This window comes from Phyllobates terribilis, unplaced genomic scaffold, assembly GCF_046119375.1.
Source record: "Phyllobates terribilis strain yellow unplaced genomic scaffold, ASM4611937v1 Scaffold_1__5_contigs__length_1240528914, whole genome shotgun sequence".
NCBI lineage: Eukaryota > Metazoa > Chordata > Amphibia > Anura > Dendrobatidae > Phyllobates > Phyllobates terribilis.
The window spans coordinates 252914838-252941494 of NW_027362761.1; positions in this window are offsets into that span (position 1 = coordinate 252914838).

Sequence of the window (26657 nt, forward strand, 5' to 3'; positions counted from 1 at the left end):
ATGTTTATATGCATGGCTCTAGACGTATTTTTTTAACTGATGTAAAAGCTTCAATTGTAGGAATTAATGAATTTATTTTGCTCGCTTATATAGCACCATTAATTTCCACAGAAATTTACATCACCACTGTCCGTATAGAAGCTCACAATCTAAATTCCATATCTGTATGTCTTTGGAGTGTGGGAAGAAACCCACTCAAACATGGGGAGAACATACAAACTCGACATAGATGTTGTCCTTGGTGGAATTTGAACCCAGGACCCCAGTGCTGAAAAAGCAACAATGTTAACCACTGAGTTAATGGGATCTGTTTCATTCTCAAATGCTATTAATCTGCCGATATAAAGTTAATCTGCAGGTTAATCGTGTTCTAAAGCTGTTGGCTGCTTTCAGTCATAGAGGCATGGCTGATGTGGCTTCAGTCACCACTCAGTACATAGTGAGTGGCAACTGAAATCACGCCCTAGCACTGACTGAAAGCTGGCTCCCCAGTGCATCAATATAGAGTTGGCTCTCAGTCAGTGCTGATTACAGTGCTGGTGCTGCTTACTTTGTACTGAACGGTGATTGAAGCCGTGCCCGCTCAACTCTATGGCTGAAAGCCTGAGGCTGCCTAGAGGAATATAGTTAATTTACTTTCGGTAGCCGGACTTTCAGTCCAGCGGCCGGGCAGGTTTAGAATGCTATTAACCTGCAGATTAACCCCATATCTGCAGGTTAATAGCATTGTGAGACAAGACAGGTTTCCTCCTGACCTCCATGCTTCCCCATAGGCGGAAAAAAATCAAGTGATACAAGAATTTTGCAACAATTTCAATTTACATTTATAGGGCACCTATCACTTTAAAAAACTTCTGGTTTATCAGACAATTTGATTGTTGGCACAACAATCTGGGCACTAAAAACCCTGTATACTGCTAAAACGAAGGATCTCTCTCTATACCTTTATATAATGCTCTGATTGGCTGTCCTCAGAGTTCATTGTGTGGTGTACAGATTTCATAGAACATCTACTTTCTATAAATCCATACATCGCTTGCAAGTCTCTACAAGCGTAAGGAACAGAAATGAAGGGGCATAGCCATATACTTTAGCAATCAATGGTGGGATGGGCCCCACAAATCAAAACTTTTTACATGTTACTATGAGATGTCAGAAGTTTGTTATTAGAACCAAACCATTAAGGTTGCATGTTGCAATAATGCTGGAATTGTAATTAATCTTTTTTTAGCCACTTGTAATTATGTAGCCTTAGCAGAATTGATGACCATGTCTGTATCAGCTATATATTCCCGACTATGACAAATAAAAGAGATTTTCAAAATGCCAAAGTTGATAACCTCTTTAAGTAAAACTGTTTTGAAATCAAGTGATAGATTCGAACTGGTGATATACTTCAGAATTGTTTGGTTGACAGCTATTCCTCCTAAGTTCTCAAAGTCATACATACATTGCTTGTTTGAGCATGCATGTGTTCTCAATAGGGAGAGATAAAATGGTCAATGCTTTAGGGTACCGTCTCACATAACGACGCATCAGCGATCCCGACAACGATGTGACCTGGCAGGCATCGCTGGTGCGTCGCTAAGTGATCGCTGGTGAGCTGTCAAACAGGCAGGCTCACCAGCGATCAGGGGAGCAGCGACATCGTGGAAAGAATCTTTCCACAATGTCCTGCTCCTGGTTACCAGTCTGCTGAAGCAGGAGCAGGCTGGTAACCATGATAAACAGCGGGTTGCTAGGGGCACACGCGCACCTAGTAACGTAGGTGTATAAGTGACTTCCGATTTACACATACACCCCAGTGTGATCCTACCATTCAGAATTTCAGTCATCTGAGCAGGGCCGTATTTGGCATTCTTGCTGCCCTAGGCACTTTAAGTGGACACGTCCCCTACTGGTAAATCAGACTAAGGCCACGTTCACAAGTTCAGCATTTGATCAGTATTTTACCTCATTATTTGTAAACCAGAATCAGGAGTGGGTGAAAAATACAGAAGTGGTGATGTGTTTCTATTAAACCTTTTCCTCTGATTGTTCCACTCCTGATTTTGGCTTACAAATACTGAGGTAAAATACTGACCAAATACTGAACATGTGAACGTACTCTTTAGACAGTAGTTAAAGGGATTATCCAGGACTTTATTTTTATTTTTTTTACTATGAGCCAAAAACTGTTGCTACCAACTTGCCTGATCTATCTGACGCCGGCTCAGAGCAGTCATTGACCGCTCCTGCTGGCAATTCAGCAGCTCTACGTTAACAGAGCAGCACTTCTTCCGAGCTGCTCTGTGGAAGGTTCATGACTGCTGACATCATGCTGATTGACAGCCGGCTTCCTGCAGTTAGACAGCCTTCTTTTAGTGTAAAAAGGCAGCAGACATTTTCATGCTTTAATTACCTCCCTAGACAAAACTATTGTAATTTTAAACTTAAAAGTATTCAGGAAATAATTTGTATTTACATTTCCTTTAGTTATTTGTCTTCTTCTATTCCCAGAGAACCCCTTTGACACTTTCACACAATATTATATACTGACAGTCAGGGGCGGACACTGACTGCTTGAGGCCCCTGTGCAATAAATGTGTCTGGGCCCCCCCAAAGCTGTGCGGCCCTCCAAAGAAATGCCACCCCACACCATTACTGACCCACAGCAAAACCGGTCATGCTGAAGGATGTTTGAGGCAGCAGATCGCTCTCCACGTTGTCTCCAGACTCTGTCATGTCTGTCACATGTGCTCAGTGTGAAGCTGCTTTCATCTGTGAAGAGCACAGGGCGCCAGTGGCGACTTTGCCAATCCTGGTGTTCTGTGGCAAATGCCAAGCGTCCTGCATGGTGTTGGGCTGTGAGCACAACCCCCATCTGTGGACGTCGGGCCCTCATACCACCCTCATGGAGTCAGTTTCTAACCGTTTGTGCAGACACATGAACATTTGTGGCCTGCTGGAGGTCACTTTGCAGGGCTCTGGCAGTGCTCTTCCTGTTTCTCCTTGCACAAAGGCGGAGGTAGCGGACCTGCTGCTGGGTTGTTGCCCTCCTACAGCCCCCTCCATGTCTCCTGGTGTACTGGCCTGTCTCCTGGTAGCGCCTCCAGCCTCTGGACACTACGCTGACAGACACAGCAAACCTTCTTGCCACAGCTCGCATTGATGTGCCATCCTGGATGAGCTGCTCTATCTGAGCAACTTCTGTGGGTTGTAGAGTCCGTCTCATGCTACCACGAGTGTGAAAGCACAACCAACATTCAAAAGTGACCAAAACATCAGCCAGAAAGCATTGATACTGAGATGTGGTCTGTGGTCCCCACCTGCAGAAACACTCCTTTATTGAGGGTGTCTTGATGATTGCCAATAATTTCCATCTATTGTCTATTCCATTTGCACAACAGCATGTGAAATTGATTGTCAATCAGTGTTGCTTCCTAAGTGGACAGTTTGATTCCACAGAAGTTTGATTTACTTGGAGTTATATTTTGTTGTTTAAGTTTTCCCTTTATTTTTTTGAGCAGTGTATATTGCTGCCCCTTATTACACAGTGCCCTCTCTTGTTATGTACAGCACCGTCCCTTACATATCGGATTATCTATAGCGCCCTGTTCTTTATTACATAGCGTCCTCTCTTCTTAGATATACTGTAAAATGCAATGATGGCTGATGGAGCATGGGAAAGCTTCTTTTCTGATGGAGGAGCTCATGGACTGGTCTTCTGGTCACCGGCTGCTCCATCAGCAGTCATTTTATATCTAACAAGAGACGACTATGTAATAAAAGAGTGCGCTGTGACTGATAAAAATAACAAGAATACTCTATGTAAGGGACAGCACTGTATATAACAGCAGAGGAAGCTATATAATAAGAGACGGCACCATATATAATTAGAGAGGATGGTGCGTAATAAAGGAGGGTGTTATACATGATAAAAGATGAAATTATAAAACTAAGGATGGCGCTATACATAATAAGTGAGTACACTATATACGAAGGGACTGTGCTATACATAATAAGTCTATATTGCTGAATCTGTGTGCAAGGTCGGTGTGCTGTCCGCTTTTACAGACGCATTAAGCATGTCCTATTCTGATCCTCAAAATTGGATCAGAACAGGACCTTCTCTGACCCTCACGGATCTCATTCTCAGATCTGTGATTTTCATGAATGTGTGAATGGATCTATAAAACTCTACGAGTCCGTGGACCATCCGATAAAAAAATCTGGCAGCTCACAGACATTTCACACAAATGTGAGAATGCAGCCTAAGGCTATGTGTGCACAATGCGGATTTGAAGCAGAAATTTTCTGAGCGTTTTTGCCTCTCCCTGGCAGAAAAAATGCATGTGGATTTGCATGCGTTTTTACATGCATTTTTTGAAGCGTTTTTGTACATCAATGAATGCTTTTTGAGCTAAATAAAGTTATTTGGTGGGACATTGCTTAAACCCTTGGATTACCATCAGAACTGGGGTGAGTATATTGGTTCATTTAAATGATTAAAAATGTGTCTGTTGTATTTCAAATAAAGTGTTTACTGTGTCTGTGTGTTTATTTAACTTTTTACTTTACTTTAATTAAGTTTTGTCATGAAAAGGTCTGATTGACACCTTGTCATAGCCAAACAAAAGAGCTGGGTGTCAGCTAATCCCATTCACCCAATCTTCATTAGCATTTCTATTCATGTAATTTATGCAGCTGCTGTGAGCTGCTAATTTTAGCCTTAGGCAAACCTGGTCCCTGGCCATAATTAGCATCTCACAGCTGGTTCGTTAGCCGCTATGTCCGCCCGATCAGCACTCAGCAGCGCTTTGGACACAACATATTTTTGTTGCGCTCAAAACGCGGTGTTCTAATGCCGCACTTTTGTTGTTTGTGAATCCACCGCATATAATGACACTTCAATCGGTCAAAATCTGCAGTGGAGACTAGTGTATCCGCAATAGAAATTGACATGCTGCGGGCGAGTTTGGGTACGTGGCCATGGTCAGGAGCCGCTGTATAAACACGCAGCGTCAAACCCGCAGCGTCCAGATGTTACAGCATAATGGATGGGATCTCTAGAAAGCCCATGTCCACTATGCGTGCATCAGAGGCTGTGGATCACCCGCGGACACGGACATGCAACGCATCTTTCAGGACTGCAACATGTCAAATTCTCTTGCGGAGTCGCTAGTGTCCGCAACAGAAATTTGACCACTAGAAAGTATAGAATGCGGTAAATACGCATGGTTCAGTGAACACGTGGATTTACCTGCGTTCAATAGAATGCAACGTTTTGGACGCAGCAAAAAATATGCGTCCAAAGCGCTGCTATGTCCGGATCGTGGGCACAGAGCCTGAAATTTAAGAAAAAAATGGCGTGGGCTCCCGCGTCATTTTTAGAACCAGCAGAGGGAAAGCTGACTGCTAGGGGCTGATATTATTAGCTGGGGAAGGGGCCATTGGCCAACAATGTTCACTGGATATTAATATCAGCCCACAGCTGTTTGTTTAGCCTTTACTGGCTAGATTACAGGGGGACCCCGGAAATTTTTTTTTCGTGGCGTCCCCCTATAAAATCTAACCAGCAAAGGCTAAACTAGACAGCTGTGGGCTGATATTAATAGCCAGGGAAGGGGCCATGGATACTAGCCCCCTCCGCGGCTATTAATATCACCCCCAGCAGTCCCAGAAATGGCGCATCCATAAGATGCGTAAAATCTGGCACTTAGCCTCGTTCTTCCCACTGCCTTGTAGCGGTGGCGAGTGGGGTAATGGGGTTGGGGTTCACGTCAGCCTTGTATTGGTGGCTGACGTGAAGCCCAGGTTAGTAATGGGGGGCGTCTATAAGACGCCCCCATTACTAACTGCGTAGTAAAGTTGTCGGCGCTTTTTTAATAAATACACGGCCAGAATAAAATATTTTAATGAAATAAAAAACACATGGTTTTTAAAAAAAACTTTATTGTATGCCTCCGCGAAGCCATCGATCTTCTGAAAAAAAAGTAAAAAAAACAAACAACCATATCCCTCACCTGTGCGTCGTCAACGACGCAGTCCATGGTCACCGCCGATTGTCCCTCGACGATCCATGTCACTTCTACAGCAGTGACATCAGCAATCACTGATGTCACTGCTGTAGAAGCCAGCAATGTATACTGAGGCTACGTGCCCAAGATGCAGAAATGCTGCATATTTTTTCCGCTTCTCCCTGGCATGAAAAACGCATGCGGTTTTTACATGCTTTTTTCCCGCCAGGTAGAAGCGTTTGTCAAGCGTTTTTGCATGCATTTCTGCATGCGGGTTATCAAGCGCTTTTCCAAGCGATTTTAGCATCACTTGGAAAAGTGCTTGACAACTTGGTCACACTATATAAATCCATGCAACCGGCATGGATTTATAGTAGTGTGACCAAGTTAGTTAAAAAAAAAAGAATAAGAATGGTAAAAAATAAAAAAAAAAGATTATACTTACCTTCCGATGTCCTCCCGGTGTTTTCTCCGCCGCGTCCGGTCTCTTGCACTGCTCGCGGTGGTGTGAAGGACCTGTGGTGACGTCATTGAGTCGTGTGTCAGATCACATGACTCAATGACGTCATGGCAGGTCTTTCACAACACCGCGACCCATACAGCAGACCAGACGAAGGGGAGAAAACACCGGGAGGACATCAGAAGGTGAGTATAAGCTTTATTTTTTATTTTAAATTCTTTTTTTTACGGTTTCTATGGTACCCAGGTCTGGAGGAGAGTCTCCTCTCCTCCAGACCTGGGTACCATCCGCACATTGAACCGTGTGATACCCGCTTGTGCACATGTAGTGATGCGGATGTCACGCGGTCCAATGCAAGTCAATGGCGGCGATTGCGCTGCGTGTCCGCAAAATTAATGAACATGCTGCGGAGTTTTGAGCGCAGCATAAATGCTGCGGAAAAATCCGCAGCATGGGCATTGACATTGCTGCTTGTCATTGGGGACCATGGGGGACGGATTACCAAGCGTTTACGCTGCCTAAATTCCGCAGCATAACGGCTTGGAAAATGCTTCGTGGGCACGCAGCCTGACAAGGAGTGTAAAATCACTCCTGTCAGTATACATTGCTGCAGGAGGTCACTGGGGTTCATCAGCTGAAGATCAGCTGATGAGCCCCGGTGAGCTAACTACCGTGGGAGCATTCTTAAGAATGACGTTGCTGTGAACATATCCACATACATTGTCCCTATGCCAATATACTGTGTTGTCTTTCCTGGGATGTATATTCCCCACTAATAATATATATATAATAATTGTTGATTGCTTTGTTGTCTTCATGATTATGCATAAATATGGAGATTTGAATTATGTCTTTATTTTCAAGATTATGAATTTGGACGATATGTAGAATCACAGAATATGAAGACAACATTTTCTGAAATGATACAAGACTTGTTTATACAATTTACTGTTCTGCATGCATTGTAAAAGTGTATTGGGATTTTGCCTGATTCCAATATGGCGCCGCGTGACTCCCCATGTGGTGCGCGTGCGCGCCGTGTCATCATGGCCTCGCCCCCACCACCCGGCGTCCAATCGGGACTCTGGCTTGTGGACATGCGCAGCCGGACTTCCGGGACGCCGGCCGATGGAGTGCGACGCGTGATGGACGGAGCGCGCACGCCCATTATCACGGGTCGTCGCAGGTGACGGGAATCTATTAACCATATATAAAAACTCGGATGTGACACTGCCTCAGTACCTCCCGACGAAGCAGAACGCGAAACGCGCGTTGGGGTACGAGGCAGTGTGGTCGTTCATAAAATGACACATGGTCTGTATGGGTACTCTGGTGACTTGGATTCTTAATAAGTTATGGGGGTCATAGCATGTCTGTCTGTTATACTTATGACCTAAATCTACGGTGCTTCATTTTCTATATCTAATTTATAACTTAAATCTGTGATGTTTTATTCTTGGGTATATTATCTATATTATCAAATTACTTAATAACCCTCTGAGATAATTTTATATTATGTACCTGTGATTTCTATACAAACTCCTGTGATTATACTAATGATATGACCTATTGTCATTAATTGTTACCTCTTCAGCTGTATACATGTCACAAAATACGCTATTTATGTACCCATACTATGTGTATTACATTTCTATCAAATATCATATTGATTCATATTACATGAATTAATCATGTTGCCATAATATACTGTCATCTTGAACCACACTGCCCTAGTCTTTTTTAATGGGTCTCTTTTTTAGGGGCAATTTTTATAAAAAGGGTGTCTGTTTTTGTGTATTGTTATCCTTGATGTAATAAACTTATAAATTTTTGATACATATTTGAATCTCTTTATTATCCTTGGATGAGGAATGAGAATTACTATAAATGATATTGGTTATCCTCATTTTCAATTTGAAATAGTGTGTAATATTTGAAATGAGCCTGACTGTTCAGTTAAGTGTATTTATACTGTACTGACAGTACCTGCGGTGACGTAAGCATCAGCTGACCGGTCGCTGACTTATATATACATGGACTGGGGGAGAGAGCATATATACATGGTCTGGGGGAGAGAATATATACATGGACTGAGGGGGAGCATTTATACATGGACTGGGGGAGGGAGCATATATACATGGACTGGGGGGAGAATATATACATGGACTGGGGGAGAGAGCATATATACATGGACTGGGGGAGGGAGCATATATACATGGACTGGAGGGAGAGAGCATATATACATGGACTGGGGGAGGGAGCATATATACATGGACTGGGGGAGAGAGCATATATACATGGACTGGGGTAGAGAGCATATATACATGGACTGGGGGAGGGAGCATATATACATGGACTGGGGGGGGATATATACATGGACTGGGGGAGAGAGCATATATACATGGACTGGGGGAGAGAATATATATGTTATGATCTGCTACAAGCACTAAGGAAAGACAGGAGATCTGTCCCTACAATAGAACTAAACTGGATCCCTACGATGTAACGGGGAACCTGATCCTGCGATCAGACCCGCTAAAGTCCTCGGCTAGTCTGTACGAAGACCTATAGATGCAAGGGAGGGATCCCTACAAGAACTAGGGACTGGGATAAAGTTGGACACCTCCTAGCAGAAATTGTAGCAGTCAAAGACAAACACACAACAAAGAACATAGAGGTCCGAAGACCTAGCACAACTAACAGAGAACGGTAACAGAGCACCGAGCTAGCTCAAGAGTAGTAAATACAATGAAGTCCAGCAAGGCCAGGAGGGCGGAGCCGGATTAAATAGGCAAAAATGGTCATGTGACCAGCAAACTAAAAAAAAACCTAACAGGAGAGTTCTAACAATATACATGGACTGAGGGGGAGCATTTATACATGGACTGGGGGAGGGAGCATATATACATGGACTGGGGGAGGGAGCATATATACATGGACTGGGGGGGAGAATATATACATGGACTGGGGGAGGGAGAATATATACATGGACTGGGGGAGGGAGAATATATACATGGACTGGGGGGATGAATATATACATGGACTGGAGGATGAATATATACATGGACTGGGGGAGAGAGCATATATACATGGACTGGGGGAGGGAGCATATAAACATGGACTGAGTGGGAGCATATATACATGGACTGGGGGAGGGAGCATATATACATGGACTGGGGGAGGGAGCATATATACATGGACTGGGGGAGGGCAGCATATATACAAGGATTGGGGGGCATAGATACAAGTATTGGGGGGCATATATGCAAGGATTGGGGGAGGGAGCATATATACATGGACTGGGGGAGGGAGCATATATACATGGACTGGGGGGAGAGAGCATATATACATGGACTGGGGGAGGGAGCATAAATACATGGACTGGGGGGGAGAATATATACATGGACTGGGGGAGAGAGTATATATACATGGACTGGGGAGAGAATATATATATGGACTGGGGTAAGGAGCATATATATGTAGCACCCTGAGGATTCGGCTGCTACAGGGGTATTGCACCTCAACCCAGAGGTGTGATATTCCACTCCCGGGTAAGGATGGAGTGTGGACCTGAGCTCGGTAGGCTGCATGCACTACACACATCCCATTTCCGAGGAGCAGACCGACGGTACTCCCACTTAGAAATGTGCAGGTACGACCGAGTCTGTTCCTGGCTGGAGTGGGAGGGGGGTGGAACATCCCAAGTAGTGTAGGGGCAGATAGGGGGAGCAGCCTGGGTAAAGATAGGAGCTCATTGGGTGCTGGTCACCTGAGCTCACACATAGAGGGTGTATATAAGGTGGGCACCATCAAAGAACAGGGTCAGTCAGTCTGTCAGCCTTTGCAGAGAAGTAAGAAGCAGAGGAGCAGAGAAGCCCCAGAGAGAGAGAGGAGAAAGAAAGAGAGACCCAGAGGGGGAAACAGAAGAAAGGACTCTAAGAACCCAAATCCAATCCACGGGTGAAGAGTCGGCATCAGGGTACCGGAACCCAAGCTGGTGGGGGCAAAAACACACCCCAGCCAGAGACCGGAGGCCGTGGGCAGCGTCTGCCACGGCCACCCACCACATCCACCACGAAGGCATACCACGTGGAGGGTCAGGGAACCCAAGGCCAAGGGTCTCCCAACAGAAGGCCCGAGGGAGCTGGACCTGGGTGGATCACTAGTGGGGACGGCCAGAGAAAGGACAGAAGGAGAGCTCAGGGTCACGCTCCGGACTTGTTTGGGGGTTGGCTGGATCCAGGACCTGGTGGATGCAGCACGGCTCGGGAGGTCACTTGAAGCTGGAGTGACCGGAACATCAGCAGTGAGTAAACACCCTAAACTGCACAACCCGACTCTGTCTTCATTTAACACCTATGCTGCACCACCACAACCCCCATCCTCTGCACCTGACCCCCTGAGGCTATACCCCACCCGTTGGGGGTTATACCATCACAAGCTGCACCTACACCATCAGCCTCAGCGGACCCTGCTGCAGCGGCGGCCATAGTGACCGCAATACAACGGGTGGCGTAGTCGACAATAAAGAACTTAATAACATCTGTAGGACTGCCACATACAACTGAGTTTGACACCCTGGGCACGGACCGGGTCACAGCCACTCGGAAGACTACAACCCCCATCTGATCCGGCTCCGGATATTCCCACTAAAGAATATGGCCCAGGGGGCGCGTCAACTTTGGCGTAGTCGGCAGGATTACGTGCCCACAACAACCGGGTACTGCGTGCCTGAAGAAAAGAACGAGTTTACCTCAAAAAGAAGTCTCCTGCCGGTTCCGGAGGGTCCCCGCCATCGGACCCCATCACCAGTCGATTCCCGCCGGTTGTCCGCCATTAACAGCTTTTTCCCGCCATCTGCAGAGTTTCCCGCCACTGGGAAGCGATTCCCGCCATTTCCAAAGGTTTCCCGCCTTGGAAGAGCGGACGCCATTATGGGCGTGCCAGAGGGTGGCGAGAGGCCACCTCCCATCGTGGGCCAGGACCGAAAATGGCGCCAAAAGTGGAAACCGCCCCCACCAACAGAGACTGTGATGCTAGAGGTGTCTGTCAGCGTGAAAGAACAGCCCCTGGAGCTGACAGTCACCAAGTGGCCCCGGGACCGCCCTCGAAGGGGGAGGAGATGAAAGAAGAGAAAAAAGATGGGTGTCGCCTGGAGCAGTCTAGAGCGAGCGCACCCGGAGGCAAGAAGCCTGGAGAAGAATATCGGAGGAGCTTACCCGGAGATGGCGAGAAAGCAGAGCAGCACCGGCCCGTTGGCCAGGAGCCTGCTAGAAACCGAGGAGGGAGAGCAGAGCAGCACCGGCCCGCTGGCCAGGAGCCTGCTGGAGACGACTGTAGGAGAGCAGAGCAGCACCGACCCGTTGGTCAGGAGCCTGCTGGAAACAACGACCCCACTAGGCCTAGTGGAGGTCCTAGCACAGCTCCCCCGAGACCGGGAGTGTGCACAGACCGCTCTGGAGGGCCTCGCAAGGAGGATGGCCCGGGTGCAGCGAGAGACGTTGGCGGAGTGGAGCCGAGAGATGGCCCAGAAGACCGAGACTCGTCAGCGGAGCACGCCACCCGAGACGAGGAGACAGACCGCCTCTGAGGATGGCGCAGGAGGACTGAAGGCCGGAGACGGCGCCGAGAAGGGAGCCGAACGAGTGGAGGGAGGTAAAGGGGACGTCTATACCCCAAACCGGGAAACCGCGTACCTGCCCCAGCTCCCCGTCGCAGAGCCCGAAGTCTATCCTGCCGTGCCCGTCGCTGCAACGTCACCGCCGCAGACTAGGCCTCAAACGGGAGCCGCGACCCCTGTGACGTCACACGCCTCGACCCCGAGCGTGACCAAGCAGGAAGTACCACCAGCCTGGTCGCAAGGCCTAGTACCCCCGGGCGCCGCAATACCAACAGCGCCCCCTACCTCCGCGGAGACCCCGGCCTGGTCGCAGGGCCAAGTAGCCCAGGGCGCCGCCGTCCTTACGGTGCCCTTTACCTTCCAGATACCCCAGGCCTGGCCGCAAGGCCCGGGCAACCCGGGCGCTAACACCACCGCGCCCATAAGACCAAGAGTGCCGCATCTGGGAGAGGACCTGTACGCCCAGCACACGTGCCCGGATGGGCAGCCATTTATATGGCCACCGGAGTTCCACCATCCCCGACTCCGGAGAGAGAGACCCCTGGATGAACCCCTGATCCCGGCTCCAAAGCCCGTGAAGAGGATCTCGCCCCCGCTAGCGGAAGCGCAGTTTGAGTGGGACCCCACCGGAGAAGATCTTATGGGGTTCACTCAAGAGACTCGGGCAGCTGCAGCGGAGCGTGCTGAGTGCTGCCGCCAACAGCTCGAGGACTTTGAGAGGGAGCGGAGAGAGAGGCGGGTCCGGGAACAGCAAGCTCAAATAAGGAGCGCGGAGCAGAAGAGCCGGGCCAGGAGAGACCCCCGTGCAGCGCATAGTCCCCGCACCACCGGGACTGTGATAAAGTTTAACATGCAGCATGGGTGGGGCTTCATCCGAGACCACCGCACCCCAGGCGACGTCTTCGTGACCAGGAGAGACGTTGAGTCCCACCTACCGGAGGGACACAGAGGTCGTGGCCTTTACATCGGGGACGAGGTCACCTTCACCCGGCACAAGTGTGCCAAAGGTCCCTACGCCCTCCATGTGCATCGCCTGACGGAGGAAGAGCTGCTGTGTGAGGAGGAAGAACAAGAGGACCCGGACGGGTCTGAAGCCAAAGGTAACCATAAAGCAAGAGCAGGAGGACGCCGTCGCTAAGGACAGCAAAGCAGAAGCTGTATATAGTTGCCCGTCGGGGCACAGTAAACTGAAACCGTGAAACTGAAACAGTAAACTGAAACTGAAACTGTTGCTGTTGCTAATATAGTCCCCGTTGGGACCAGCATGTGTGAACTGTTACCCGTATTTCCCTAAATCCCACTGACCGAGGACTGAGAGCGGTCATTCCTCCCTAATACTTGGCCGAGGACTGAGAGCGGCCACTACCCCTTGTAAATAGTTGCGCGTCCTAAAGCGCCCCCTACCGGTTTTATAGGAAAACCAGTTTTCCAGAGAGACTGTCGCACTTTACCCGGTCAAACGTTGCACAGTGACCGGAGGGAGGAGCCAGAGGCGACGAGAAGGTTTTATATGAAAAGTTTATTTGATATATATATATATAATGTTTTATATGTTTTATATGTTTATGAAAAAATTTGTATGTTTTGGTGTTGTTTTATGTCTTACAGCCCGAGGACGTGCTGTGATTTACCAGGGGGGAATGTAGCACCCTGAGGATTCGGCTGCTACAGGGGTATTGCACCTCAACCCAGAGGTGTGATATTCCACTCCCGGGTAAGGATGGAGTGTGGACCTGAGCTCGGTAGGCTGCATGCACTACACACATCCCATTTCCGAGGAGCAGACCGACGGTACTCCCACTTAGAAATGTGCAGGTACGACCGAGTCTGTTCCTGGCTGGAGTGGGAGGGGGGTGGAACATCCCAAGTAGTGTAGGGGCAGATAGGGGGAGCAGCCTGGGTAAAGATAGGAGCTCATTGGGTGCTGGTCACCTGAGCTCACACATAGAGGGTGTATATAAGGTGGGCACCATCAAAGAACAGGGTCAGTCAGTCTGTCAGCCTTTGCAGAGAAGTAAGAAGCAGAGGAGCAGAGAAGCCCCAGAGAGAGAGAGAGGAGAAAGAAAGAGAGACCCAGAGGGGGAAACAGAAGAAAGGACTCTAAGAACCCAAATCCAATCCACGGGTGAAGAGTCGGCATCAGGGTACCGGAACCCAAGCTGGTGGGGGCAAAAACACACCCCAGCCAGAGACCGGAGGCTGTGGGCAGCGTCTGCCACGGCCACCCACCACATCCACCACGAAGGCATACCACGTGGAGGGTCAGGGAACCCAAGGCCAATGGTCTTCCAACAGAAGGCCCGAGGGAGCTGGACCTGGGTGGATCACTAGTGGGGACGGCCAGAGAAAGGACAGAAGGAGAGCTCAGGGTCACGCTCCGGACTTGTTTGGGGGTTGGCTGGATCCAGGACCTGGTGGATGCAGCACCGCTCGGGAGGTCACTTGAAGCTGGAGTGACCGGAACATCAGCAGTGAGTAAACACCCTAAACTGCACAACCCGACTCTGTCTTCATTTAAAACCTATGCTGCACCACCACAACCCCCATCCTCTGCACCTGACCCCCTGAGGCTATACCCCACCCGTTGGGGGTTATACCATCACAAGCTGCACCTACACCATCAGCCTCAGCGGACCCTGCTGCAGCGGCGGCCATAGTGACCGCAATACAACGGGTGGCGTAGTCGACAATAAAGAACTTAATAACATCTGTAGGACTGCCACATACAACTGAGTTTGACACCCTGGGCACGGACCGGGTCACAGCCACTCGGAAGACTACAACCCCCATCTGATCCGGCTCCGGATATTCCCACTAAAGAATATGGCCCAGGGGGCGCGTCATATACATGGACTGAGGGGGAGCATTTATACATGGACTGGGGGAGGGAGCATATATACATGGACTGGGGGAGGGAGCATATATACATGGACTGGGGGGGAGAATATATACATGGACTGGGGGAGGGAGAATATATACATGGACTGGGGGAGGGAGAATATATACATGGACTGGGGGGAGAATATATACATGGACTGGGGGAGGGAGCATATATACATGGACTGGGGGGGGAATATATACATGGACTGGGGGAGAGAGCATATATACATGGACTGGGGGAGAGAATATATACATGGACTGAGGGGGAGCATTTATACATGGACTGGGGGAGGGAGCATATTTACATGGACTGGGGAGGGAGAATATATACATGAACTGGGGGGGAGAATATATACATGGACTGGGGGAGGGAGAATATATACATGGACTGGGGGAGGGAGAATATATACATGGACTGGGGGGATGAATATATACATGGACTGGGGGAGAGAGCATATATACATGGACTGGGGTAGGGAGCATATATACATGGACTGGGGGAGGGAGAATATATACATGGACTGGGGGAGGGAGAATATATACATGGACTGGGGGGATGAATATATACATGGACTGGGGGAGACAGCATATATACATGGACTGGGGGAGGGAGCATATATATGACTCGCCCCCTGGGCCGTGGAACCGGGCTTCAGTGCAATGTTGGGGGTAGTAGTGGCAACCCGATCCCGTGGCTCAGGGTGGTCAGACCAAATGCTCTGGCAGTCTATTTGTAGGGTTTTTGAATATCCGACTACGCCACCCGTGGATTGCTGTCAGGGATGACCGCCGCTGCAAAGCAGACCGCTGAGGCTGATGTTGGTATGCAGCACAGGGATAGGATAACTCCCCACGGGAAGAGTGTAGCCTCAGGGCAGTGTAATAGGATGCTGGGGGTGATGGTGCAGGCCGCAATAATAAGGGTTCAGAGACTGCTTCAAACAGTCCAGGGTCTTTATTGTAGTTAGTACTAATGACCCAACAGGAGTACAAGGTAGGAATGGGCCTGGGTGTCTGAGAGCATTCGGGCAAGCCCCACTGGTCAGGGTGAGTGGGTAGGCCTACCATTCTCTCTCTGCCCTTGCTGACTATCCCCCTTTTCATGGTGTGATAGCCCACGTCCCTGAGCTGGCAGTGTACTACGCCTGTATGGCTTGCGACTCGGGCCTTAGGTACCTGTTGCTTCTCCGTGCTGTACCGGTCCCTCTGTGTGGCGGAGCCTCCAGGCTTCTTAGGCCAAGGAACCTGAAATCCCTTGCGGGTTGGTTATCTGCTGCCGGGCTTGCAACCCTGACAGCCTCGGACCCCAGTGTCCGGTTGTGTAGTTCTCTCTCAGTCAGGACCGGCTCTCGTCGCCTCTGTCCCTGGTTTGCTGTTCCTCCTTTGCCTCCTGGACTCCTCAGCTGCTGCTGACCTGTCCCTTTCCTCTGGGAACCCTTCTGGATGCTTCCGAAGTGGGTCCTGGTCTCTCTAACCCTGCCCTCAGTTCCAGCATTTATAGGGGCAGCCTGCTCCCCCTACTGGCCTGGGTCAGGAGGTGCTTCATGCTAATGGTCCCTGACCAGAGAACCTCCCTCCTGCTCTCAGACACAGCCTTTAATATTTGTGGCATCCAGGCCTGGGGTGACACATTCCCCCCTAGTAAATTTTAGCACTCCGGGACTAAACAAGAAACACAAATACAGGGCATAAATGCATGACCAAAACACAACAGGGAAAGAAATAACAAACAACACCACATATTGAGTTCTTTAGGTCACAGTGTGGTCTGTGACCGGGTGTCCATATCACCAACAAAAGAAGAGGGTCACAGTATGATCCGTGACCGGGTGTCCATTTCACCAACACAACGGGAGCCTTAACCAGGTGGGGGTCTGTCCTTGCCCCGAGTCCTTGACAGTCTTTATTCATTCCTTTGGTTAGGCTCCGAACATATTTACAAGTGAGTCCCGGTTACTCAAAGTTCATAACCTGTTAGTCCATATATCTAGAAAAACTGGGAAAACAGTATTAATAACCAGGGTACAAACATAAAACATTAAATATATACACTGTGCATTTAGATCTTCCAGCGAGCTGATATTTGACCCCTAGTGCTCAGGGTTGACCTCCGTAGCCCACTGTCTGGTGGTGGTCTAACCTGGCTTTCCCCACTAGTATTAAGGGTACAGCTACTAGCTGGGTTTACAGGCAGGGCAGGCAGCTGTCTGCGGGTCCTTTGGCTTACCGCAGGCATGGCAGGCTCACTGTCAGCAGAGGGTTGACTCTCCTGGGCTGCTGGCAAGGGTTCTTCTGCCTCTGGGGCTGCTTGTTCTTCTTGTTCTTCTGTAGGCTCCTACTGGGTAGGCTGAAGGAAGTGTAGGATGGGTACCACTATGGCATCGTTTATTCGAGTCCAGGTCCGGGGGAACTCTCTGAGAACTGTGTTGATCATTTCTTCCTTGTCCTCTGCAGGCTCAAGGTCATCTTGATCTTCATTTGGACTCTGTAGCTGCTCGGGGGAACCGTTTTAGGTGGTCTCTGGAGACGGTGCTAGTGGTTTCTCCTCCATCCTTGGTAATCACACATACCTTTGGGTTGTTGTGGTCGGACTGCAGCACTGTGTACGGGTCTCTCTCCCACTGGTCGTCCAGCTTGTGAAGCCTTCTCTTCCGCTTCAGGACCTGCTCTCCAGGCTCCAGGGGACCAGCAGGGGCGTGTTGGTTGAAGAGCCTCTCTTGCTTTTCTCTCGCTTGAGCCAGACTCCTCTCCACACTCTCCTGTACCTTCTTGTACTGTAGCCGCCGTTCCCTATCCCAGTCCACATCTGGGGAGGTGTCCTCGGGTGTCAGGACTCCCATCTCCAGGTCTATCGGCAGCTTACCTGGTCTTGCGCGCGTCAGGTAAGCCGGGGTGCAATTTGTAGCATTCACCGGGATATGGTTGTACAAGTCAATCAGGTCTGGCAGCTTCTCCGGCCACAGGCTGCGTTCTTCCAGGGGCAACGTCTTGAGGAGATCAATGACGATATTGTTCATTTTCTCACACAGCCCGTTGGTTTGCTTGTGGTAAGGCGTTGTCCGAATCTTCCTACAGCCGTAGAGGTTGCAGAACTCCTGGAATACTTCCGCCTCAAACGCTGGACCTTGATCTGTCAAGACCTGTTCCGGATACCCGTGTGGACGGCAGAAGTGTTGCTGGAAGGCTCTGGCCGCTGTTTGGGCTGTCAGGTCTTTAACAGGAACCACCACCAGGAACCTGGAATAGTGGTCCACTATTGTCAGGGCATAGACGTAGCCCGACCGGCTTGGAGAAGGTTTCATGTGGTCCAGAGCTACCAGCTCAAGAGGCTGCCTGGTGACGATGGGCATCAAGGGTGTCTTCTGGCTGGTACGGTCGTTCCTTCTGAGGTGGCATGGGCCGCAGTCCCTGCTCCACTTCTCTATGGCCCCTCTCATACCGACCCAGTAGAACCGCTCTCTCAGTAGGAACTCCAGTTTCTTCCACCTGAAGTGTCCCGCTCTGTCATGGTAGGCCTCCAGGACCATTACTGCATCTCGCCTTGGGACCACTATCTGCCAGGTCAGCTCGTGCGTCCGGTGGTTGACAAGCCTTCTGCACAGCTTGCCCTCGTAGAGGAATAGCCTGCTTTTCTCCTTCCATAACTGCTTGGCTTCCTCTGGAGCGTCTGGGCCAGGGCTAGCGTCTGCCTGGGTTAACAGGTCTTTCACCAGGCGAACTGCAGGGTCACTATCTTGCATTTCATCCCAGCCGTGGTGGGGTAAGGGGTTGAACATGACGGTGGTTAGGTCTTTGTCTCTTACCCGGTGAGAATACTGAGTGGCCCCACACCGGTGGAACTCCGGGAGCTCTACTTCCTCCAGCTCTTCCGAGTCTTCTTCTCCTTCAGGTAGGTGGGGCATTCTTGATAGGGCGTCTGCGTTGGCGTTGGTTCTGCCTGCCCGGTATTTGATAGTGAAGTCATAATTGGATAGCCGGGCCATCCACCGCTGTTCTAGGGCACCTAGTCTTGCATTGTCCAGGTGTGTCAGTGGGTTGTTGTCCGTGTACACAGTGAACTTTGCGGAGGCCAGGTAATGCAGATAGAGAGCAGATAGATCCATCTGGACGGGTGCGTAATTCGCCTGGAACTCAGCTGAGAAAAAAAAAAATTTTTTTATTTATTTATTTATTTTTAATGCATGTATTCGCTGGAAAACTTCTCAGACAGCGAAGGCCGTGGGGCTCAACGGGAACCATGGCCTGAGCATGCTGTTATGCACACGCCCGGACTGACAGGCGTGTGCGGGTGTTGTGGTTCCACTGGACCATGGACCGGAGAGTGCCTGGAGGGGCGTGACTAAGTATCTGGCCGATCCGACCAAGGTGGCACGACGGCATACGACGCCAGTGCACCAGGGAGAAACCGGGCAGAGGGACCAGGTGCTACTCCAGGTCAAACTCCGGACACGGGGGTTGACCCACACTGGAATTACTGGAACAGGCAGGTTAGGCTGGCACAGACTGGTGGATGTAAGCAAACACGGCAGGTATGCAGAGGGGTGGATACAGGCGAGTATGCAGGCAGGGAGGTACTGGCCGAAAGGACGGGCTGGAGCACAGAAAGGTTAAGACCCAGTACAGACTGGGTCACAGAACCGCAGATGCGGTAGACAACCACAGCAGAGAGGGAACGCCCAAAGCGGTGGGCAAGAACAGAGCAGGACGGGGCTGCCGGAGCAGCGAACACAAGCAGGGCAGGACAGGACTGCCGGAGCAGCGGGCAGAAGCAGGGCAGGACAGGACTGCCGGAGCAGCGGGCAGAAGCAGGGCAGGACAGGACTGCCGGAGCAGCGGGCAGAAGCAGGGCAGGACAGGACTGCCGGAGCAGCGGGCAGAAGCAGGGCAGGACAGGACTGCCGGAGCAGCGGGCAGAAGCAGGGCAGGACAGGACTGCCGGAGCAGCGGGCAGAAGCAGGGCAGGACAGGACTGCCGGAGCAGCGGTAGGCAGAAGCAGGGCAGGACAGGACTGCCGGAGCAGCGGGCAGAAGCAGGGCAGGACAGGACTGCCGGAGCAGCGGGCAGAAGCAGGGCAGGACAGGACTGCCGGAGCAGCGGGCAGAAGCAGGGCAGGACAGGACTGCCGGAGCAGCGGGCAGAAGCAGGGCAGGACAGGACTGCCGGAGCAGTGAGCAAAAGGGTAAGAGCGGAGCAAGGCTGCCGGAGCAGTGAGCAAGGAGTCAGAGCAGGACGGACAGGGCTCTGTTCACACGGAACAGACAGGAAGGGAAAGGCAGAGCCAGATACCCACAGGGTACTTGCAGTGAAGTAGCGAGGGGACCACAAACTCACAAACGGGAGTACAGAGACAACAAGCAGGAGTTAGGTACGAGTTCAGACTCTGCAGAAAAAGGAAAGGAACGGACATAGAGGCAAAACAGGTAAAGGATAGGAGAGAGTTCAGACTGGAACTGAGTGTACGGAAGAGACCGACACTGCAGCGGGATACAGGAGCGGGTCTGGGAATACGGCCCCCAGAGAGGCGGGACGAACAGGCAAGGAGCGTGTTCAGACAGGACAGACAAGATACAGGAACGGATCTAGGTAATCGGCCCCTAGAAGGCGGGAGGAACAGGCTAGGAGCGTGTTCAGACAGGCCTGGAAATACTGCCTCCAGGAAAGGCAGCAGGCAAGAGTACACAGACAGGACTCAGTTCAGACACGGGAACAGATACTGCAAGACAGGAGAAATAGACAGGACTCAGTACAGACAGGAACAGATGCCGCAAGGCAGGGACACAAACAGGACTCTGTTCAGACGGGAACAGATACCGCAAGGCACAGACAGGCAGATCTAGGAATACGGCCCCTAGAAGGCGAAAGAACAGGCAAGAAGCGTGTTCACAAGAACAGACCACAGTTCAGACACAGAACTGGAAAACAGGCAGGAAAACAGGATAGGACCTGGCATGTCAGAGACAAAAAAAAGCCGACTGACAGGACACAATGCTCAGGCGCCATCTTGAGGAAGAAGGTGGTATAAATACCCAAAGATGGACAGCAATAGGCTGAAGGTGCAACAGGGGCGTGTCCGCAGCAGGTACAAGAAACAGGAAGTTCAGCGGGCGTCGCCCTATGCAGCCAAAACAGACAGACAGCAAGGAGGGAAGCCAGAGAGACATTCTGGACTGGAGATCAAGTGCGCGCTCTTGCACAGTGGGAGATGGACCACCATGCAAGGACGCCGCCAGGTATGTTACAGTACCCCCCCCCCTTACGCCCCCTCTTCTTCAGGCCTGCCAGAATCTTCCGCAGGGAATTCGAGGACCAGTCGTTCACTTCAAGGAGATCACTTCCACTGTCCACAGGAAAAATTGATCTCATCTGGTTATCTAGGATGCTACCTCCTATCCAGCCATCCCTAGCAACAGACGAAACGGGTGGAGTACCAGGAACAGCACACAAGGAAGTCTCTCTCCACATATTTTCAGGTGGCACCCCAGAGGGTACAGGAGACGACTGGAAGTCCTTCACCGGGTTGGAGGGGGACAGAGACTTGGGGGTAATCTCTGCTTCGAGGTACATCTTGTCAAGCTCACAGGAAGAAATAGACGGGTTATCAGGTACATAATGAGGAAAAGTCACTGTCTCTTTGTTATCTGGTGGTACCCCGGAGAATTCAGGAAACAACTGGAGGTCCTCCGCCGGGTCAGAAGAGTGCAGAGGCTCAGAGAAAACATCTGCTTCAGAGTACATTAGGTCGGACTCACTGGAGGAAGCAGGCGAGGTATCGGGTACCGAGTATAGGAAAGTCTCTGTCCATTCACCACCAGGTGGCACCCCGAAGGGTTCTGGAGACAACTGGAGGTCCTCCGCCTGGTCAGAGGGGTGTAGAGACTCAAGGGTAACCTCTGCTTCAGAGTACACAAGGTCGGACTCACTGGACGAAGCAAGCGAGGTATCAGATCCAGGATATAGGAAAGTCTCTGTCCATTCACCACCAGGTGGCACCCCGAAGGGTTCTGGAGACAACTGGAGGTCCTCCGCCTGGTCGGAGGGGTGTAGAGACTCGGGATTAACCTCTGCTTCGGAGTACACTAGGTTGGACTCACTGGACGAAGCGAGCGAGGTATCAGGTACAGAGTAAAGGAGAGTCTCTGTCCTTTCGCTACCAGGTAGCACCCCGAAGGGTTCTGGAGACAACTGGAGGTCCTGCGCCTGGTCGGAGGGGTGTAGAGACTCGGGAGTAACCTCTGCTTCGGAGTACACTAGGTTGGACTCACTGGACGAAGCGAGCGAGGTATCAGGTACAGAGTATAGGAGAGTCTCTGTCCTTTCGCTACCAGGTAGCACCCCGAAGGGTTCTGGAGACAACTGGAGGTCCTCCGCCTGGTCGGAGGGGTGTAGAGACTCGGGGGTAACTACCACTTTGGGGTACCCATTGTCAGGCTCACAGGACGAAGCGGACAAAGTATCGAGTACCGAGTGTAGAGAAGTCTCTCTCCATTTGTCATCGAGTGGTATCCCGGAGGATTCAGGAGGCAACAGGGGGTCCTCCGCTAGGTAGTAGAGGTGCACAGACTCAGAGGTAACCACAGCTTTGGAGCATCCTTGGACATGCACACCGGTTAAAGTGGGTGAAGCATCTGATGCTGGGTGCAGGAAGTTCTCCTGTGTGGAGTCTGGATGGGCAGAAGTCTCTTCAGGCAGGAGAACCGGAGCACTACCCACGCACATTACCCGTTGGGGCTTCTCCGGGATACAGGGAGATGAAGCTTCAGTAGGGACTTCAAGGTTGGGGTCAGGAGGTCTCAGGGAGGACAGACCCTGGCGTGACGGCTTGCCTCTACGTCTAGCACGTCTGGACTGCCTCTTGAGGTTGGGAGAAGTATTCCGGAAAGCGTAGTCACCCTGTGAGGATTCTGGGTGGGCAGTAGTCTCATTGGGCTGGAGGACTATTGCGCTACCCACACACATTACCCATCGGGGCTGCTCCGGGATATTGGGAGGTGAAGCTTCAGCAGGAGCCTCCGGGTTAGGATCATCGAAGACCATTAGAAAGGCCACCAGGAAGGCCATTAGGTCCAGGAGGATCGGATCCCGTGTTTCATATAGGGGGTTGATCCATTCCAAGGCATCACCCGCCAGGTAAGACATAATAAATGCCACCTTAACCCGATCGGTGGGAAAACATAGAGGGTAGAACTTGAAGTGTAGCATGCATTGCTCCACAAATGCACGACTTTGTCTTGGATCCCCATAGTAACGTGGCGGATCCGCAGGAACGAGAGCAGATAGATCCATCTGGACGGGTGCGTAATTCGCCTGGAACTCAGCTGAGAAAAAAAAAATAAATTTTATTTATTTATTTATTTTTAATGCATGTATTCGCTGGAAAACTTCTCAGACAGCGAAGGCCGTGGGGCTCAACGGGAACCATGGCCTGAGCATGCTGTTATGCACACGCCCGGACTGACTGGCGTGTGCGGGTGTTGTGGTTCCACTGGACCATGGACCGGAGAGTGCCTGGAGGGGCGTGACTAAGTATCTGGCCGATCCGACCAAGGTGGCACGACGGCATACGACGCCAGTGCACCAGGGAGAAACCGGGCAGAGGGACCAGGTGCTACTCCAGGTCAAACTCCGGACACGGGGGTTGACCCACACTGGAATTACTGGAACAGGCAGGTTAGGCTGGCACAGACTGGTGGATGTAAGCAAACACGGCAGGTATGCAGAGGGGTGGATACAGGCGAGTATGCAGGCAGGGAGGTACTGGCCGAAAGGACGGGCTGGAGCACAGAAAGGTTAAGACCCAGTACAGACTGGGTCACAGAACCGCAGATGCGGTAGACAACCACAGCAGAGAGGGAACGCCCAAAGCGGTGGGCAAGAACAGAGCAGGACGGGGCTGCCGGAGCAGCGAACACAAGCAGGGCAGGACAGGACTGCCGGAGCAGCGGGCAGAAGCAGGGCAGGACAGGACTGCCGGAGCAGCGGGCAGAAGCAGGGCAGGACAGGACTGCCGGAGCAGCGGGCAGAAGCAGGGCAGGACAGGACTGCCGGAGCAGCGGGCAGAAGCAGGGCAGGACAGGACTGCCGGAGCAGCGGGCAGAAGCAGGGCAGGACAGGACTGCCGGAGCAGCGGGCAGAAGCAGGGCAGGACAGGACTGCCGGAGCAGCGGGCAGAAGCAGGGCAGGACAGGACTGCCGGAGCAGCGGGCAGAAGCAGGGCAGGACAGGACTGCCGGAGCAGCGGGCAGAAGCAGGGCAGGACAGGACTGCCGGAGCAGCGGGCAGAAGCAGGGCAGGACAGGACTGCCGGAGCAGTGAGCAAAAGGGTAAGAGCGGAGCAAGGCTGCCGGAGCAGTGAGCAAGGAGTCAGAGCAGGACGGACAGGGCTCTGTTCACACGGAACAGACAGGAAGGGAAAGGCAGAGCCAGATACCCACAGGGTACTTGCAGTGAAGTAGCGAGGGGACCACAAACTCACAAACGGGAGTACAGAGACAACAAGCAGGAGTTAGGTACGAGTTCAGACTCTGCAGAAAAAGGAAAGGAACGGACATAGAGGCAAAACAGGTAAAGGATAGGAGAGAGTTCAGACTGGAACTGAGTGTACGGAAGAGACCGACACTGCAGCGGGATACAGGAGCGGGTCTGGGAATACGGCCCCCAGAGAGGCGGGACGAACAGGCAAGGAGCGTGTTCAGACAGGACAGACAAGATACAGGAACGGATCTAGGTAATCGGCCCCTAGAAGGCGGGAGGAACAGGCTAGGAGCGTGTTCAGACAGGCCTGGAAATACAGCCTCCAGGAAAGGCAGCAGGCAAGAGTACACAGACAGGACTCAGTTCAGACACGGGAACAGATACTGCAAGACAGGAGAAATAGACAGGACTCAGTACAGACAGGAACAGATGCCGCAAGGCAGGGACACAAACAGGACTCTGTTCAGACGGGAACAGATACCGCAAGGCACAGACAGGCAGATCTAGGAATACGGCCCCTAGAAGGCGAAAGAACAGGCAAGAAGCGTGTTCACAAGAACAGACCACAGTTCAGACACAGAACTGGAAAACAGGCAGGAAAACAGGATAGGACCTGGCATGTCAGAGACAAAAAAAAGCCGACTGACAGGACACAATGCTCAGGCGCCATCTTGAGGAAGAAGGTGGTATAAATACCCAAAGATGGACAGCAATAGGCTGAAGGTGCAACAGGGGCGTGTCCGCAGCAGGTACAAAAAACAGGAAGTTCAGCGGGCGTCGCCCTATGCAGCCAAAACAGACAAACAGACAGCAAGGAGGGAAGCCAGAGAGACATTCTGGACTGGAGATCAAGTGCGCGCTCTTGCACAGTGGGAGATGGACCACCATGCAAGGACGCCGCCAGGTATGTTACAGTACCCCCCCCCCTTACGCCCCCTCTTCTTCAGGCCTGCCAGAATCTTCCGCAGGGAATTCGAGGACCAGTCGTTCACTTCAAGGAGATCACTTCCACTGTCCACAGGAAAAATTGATCTCATCTGGTTATCTAGGATGCTACCTCCTATCCAGCCATCCCTAGCAACAGACGAAACGGGTGGAGTACCAGGAACAGCACACAAGGAAGTCTCTCTCCACATATTTTCAGGTGGCACCCCAGAGGGTACAGGAGACGACTGGAAGTCCTTCACCGGGTTGGAGGGGGACAGAGACTTGGGGGTAATCTCTGCTTCGAGGTACATCTTGTCAAGCTCACAGGAAGAAATAGACGGGTTATCAGGTACATAATGAGGAAAAGTCACTGTCTCTTTGTTATCTGGTGGTACCCCGGAGAATTCAGGAAACAACTGGAGGTCCTCCGCCGGGTCAGAAGAGTGCAGAGGCTCAGAGAAAACATCTGCTTCAGAGTACATTAGGTCGGACTCACTGGAGGAAGCAGGCGAGGTATCGGGTACCGAGTATAGGAAAGTCTCTGTCCATTCACCACCAGGTGGCACCCCGAAGGGTTCTGGAGACAACTGGAGGTCCTCCGCCTGGTCAGAGGGGTGTAGAGACTCAAGGGTAACCTCTGCTTCAGAGTACACAAGGTCGGACTCACTGGACGAAGCAAGCGAGGTATCAGATCCAGGATATAGGAAAGTCTCTGTCCATTCACCACCAGGTGGCACCCCGAAGGGTTCTGGAGACAACTGGAGGTCCTCCGCCTGGTCGGAGGGGTGTAGAGACTCGGGATTAACCTCTGCTTCGGAGTACACTAGGTTGGACTCACTGGACGAAGCGAGCGAGGTATCAGGTACAGAGTAAAGGAGAGTCTCTGTCCTTTCGCTACCAGGTAGCACCCCGAAGGGTTCTGGAGACAACTGGAGGTCCTGCGCCTGGTCGGAGGGGTGTAGAGACTCGGGAGTAACCTCTGCTTCGGAGTACACTAGGTTGGACTCACTGGACGAAGCGAGCGAGGTATCAGGTACAGAGTATAGGAGAGTCTCTGTCCTTTCGCTACCAGGTAGCACCCCGAAGGGTTCTGGAGACAACTGGAGGTCCTCCGCCTGGTCGGAGGGGTGTAGAGACTCGGGGGTAACTACCACTTTGGGGTACCCATTGTCAGGCTCACAGGACGAAGCGGACAAAGTATCGAGTACCGAGTGTAGAGAAGTCTCTCTCCATTTGTCATCGAGTGGTATCCCGGAGGATTCAGGAGGCAACAGGGGGTCCTCCGCTAGGTAGTAGAGG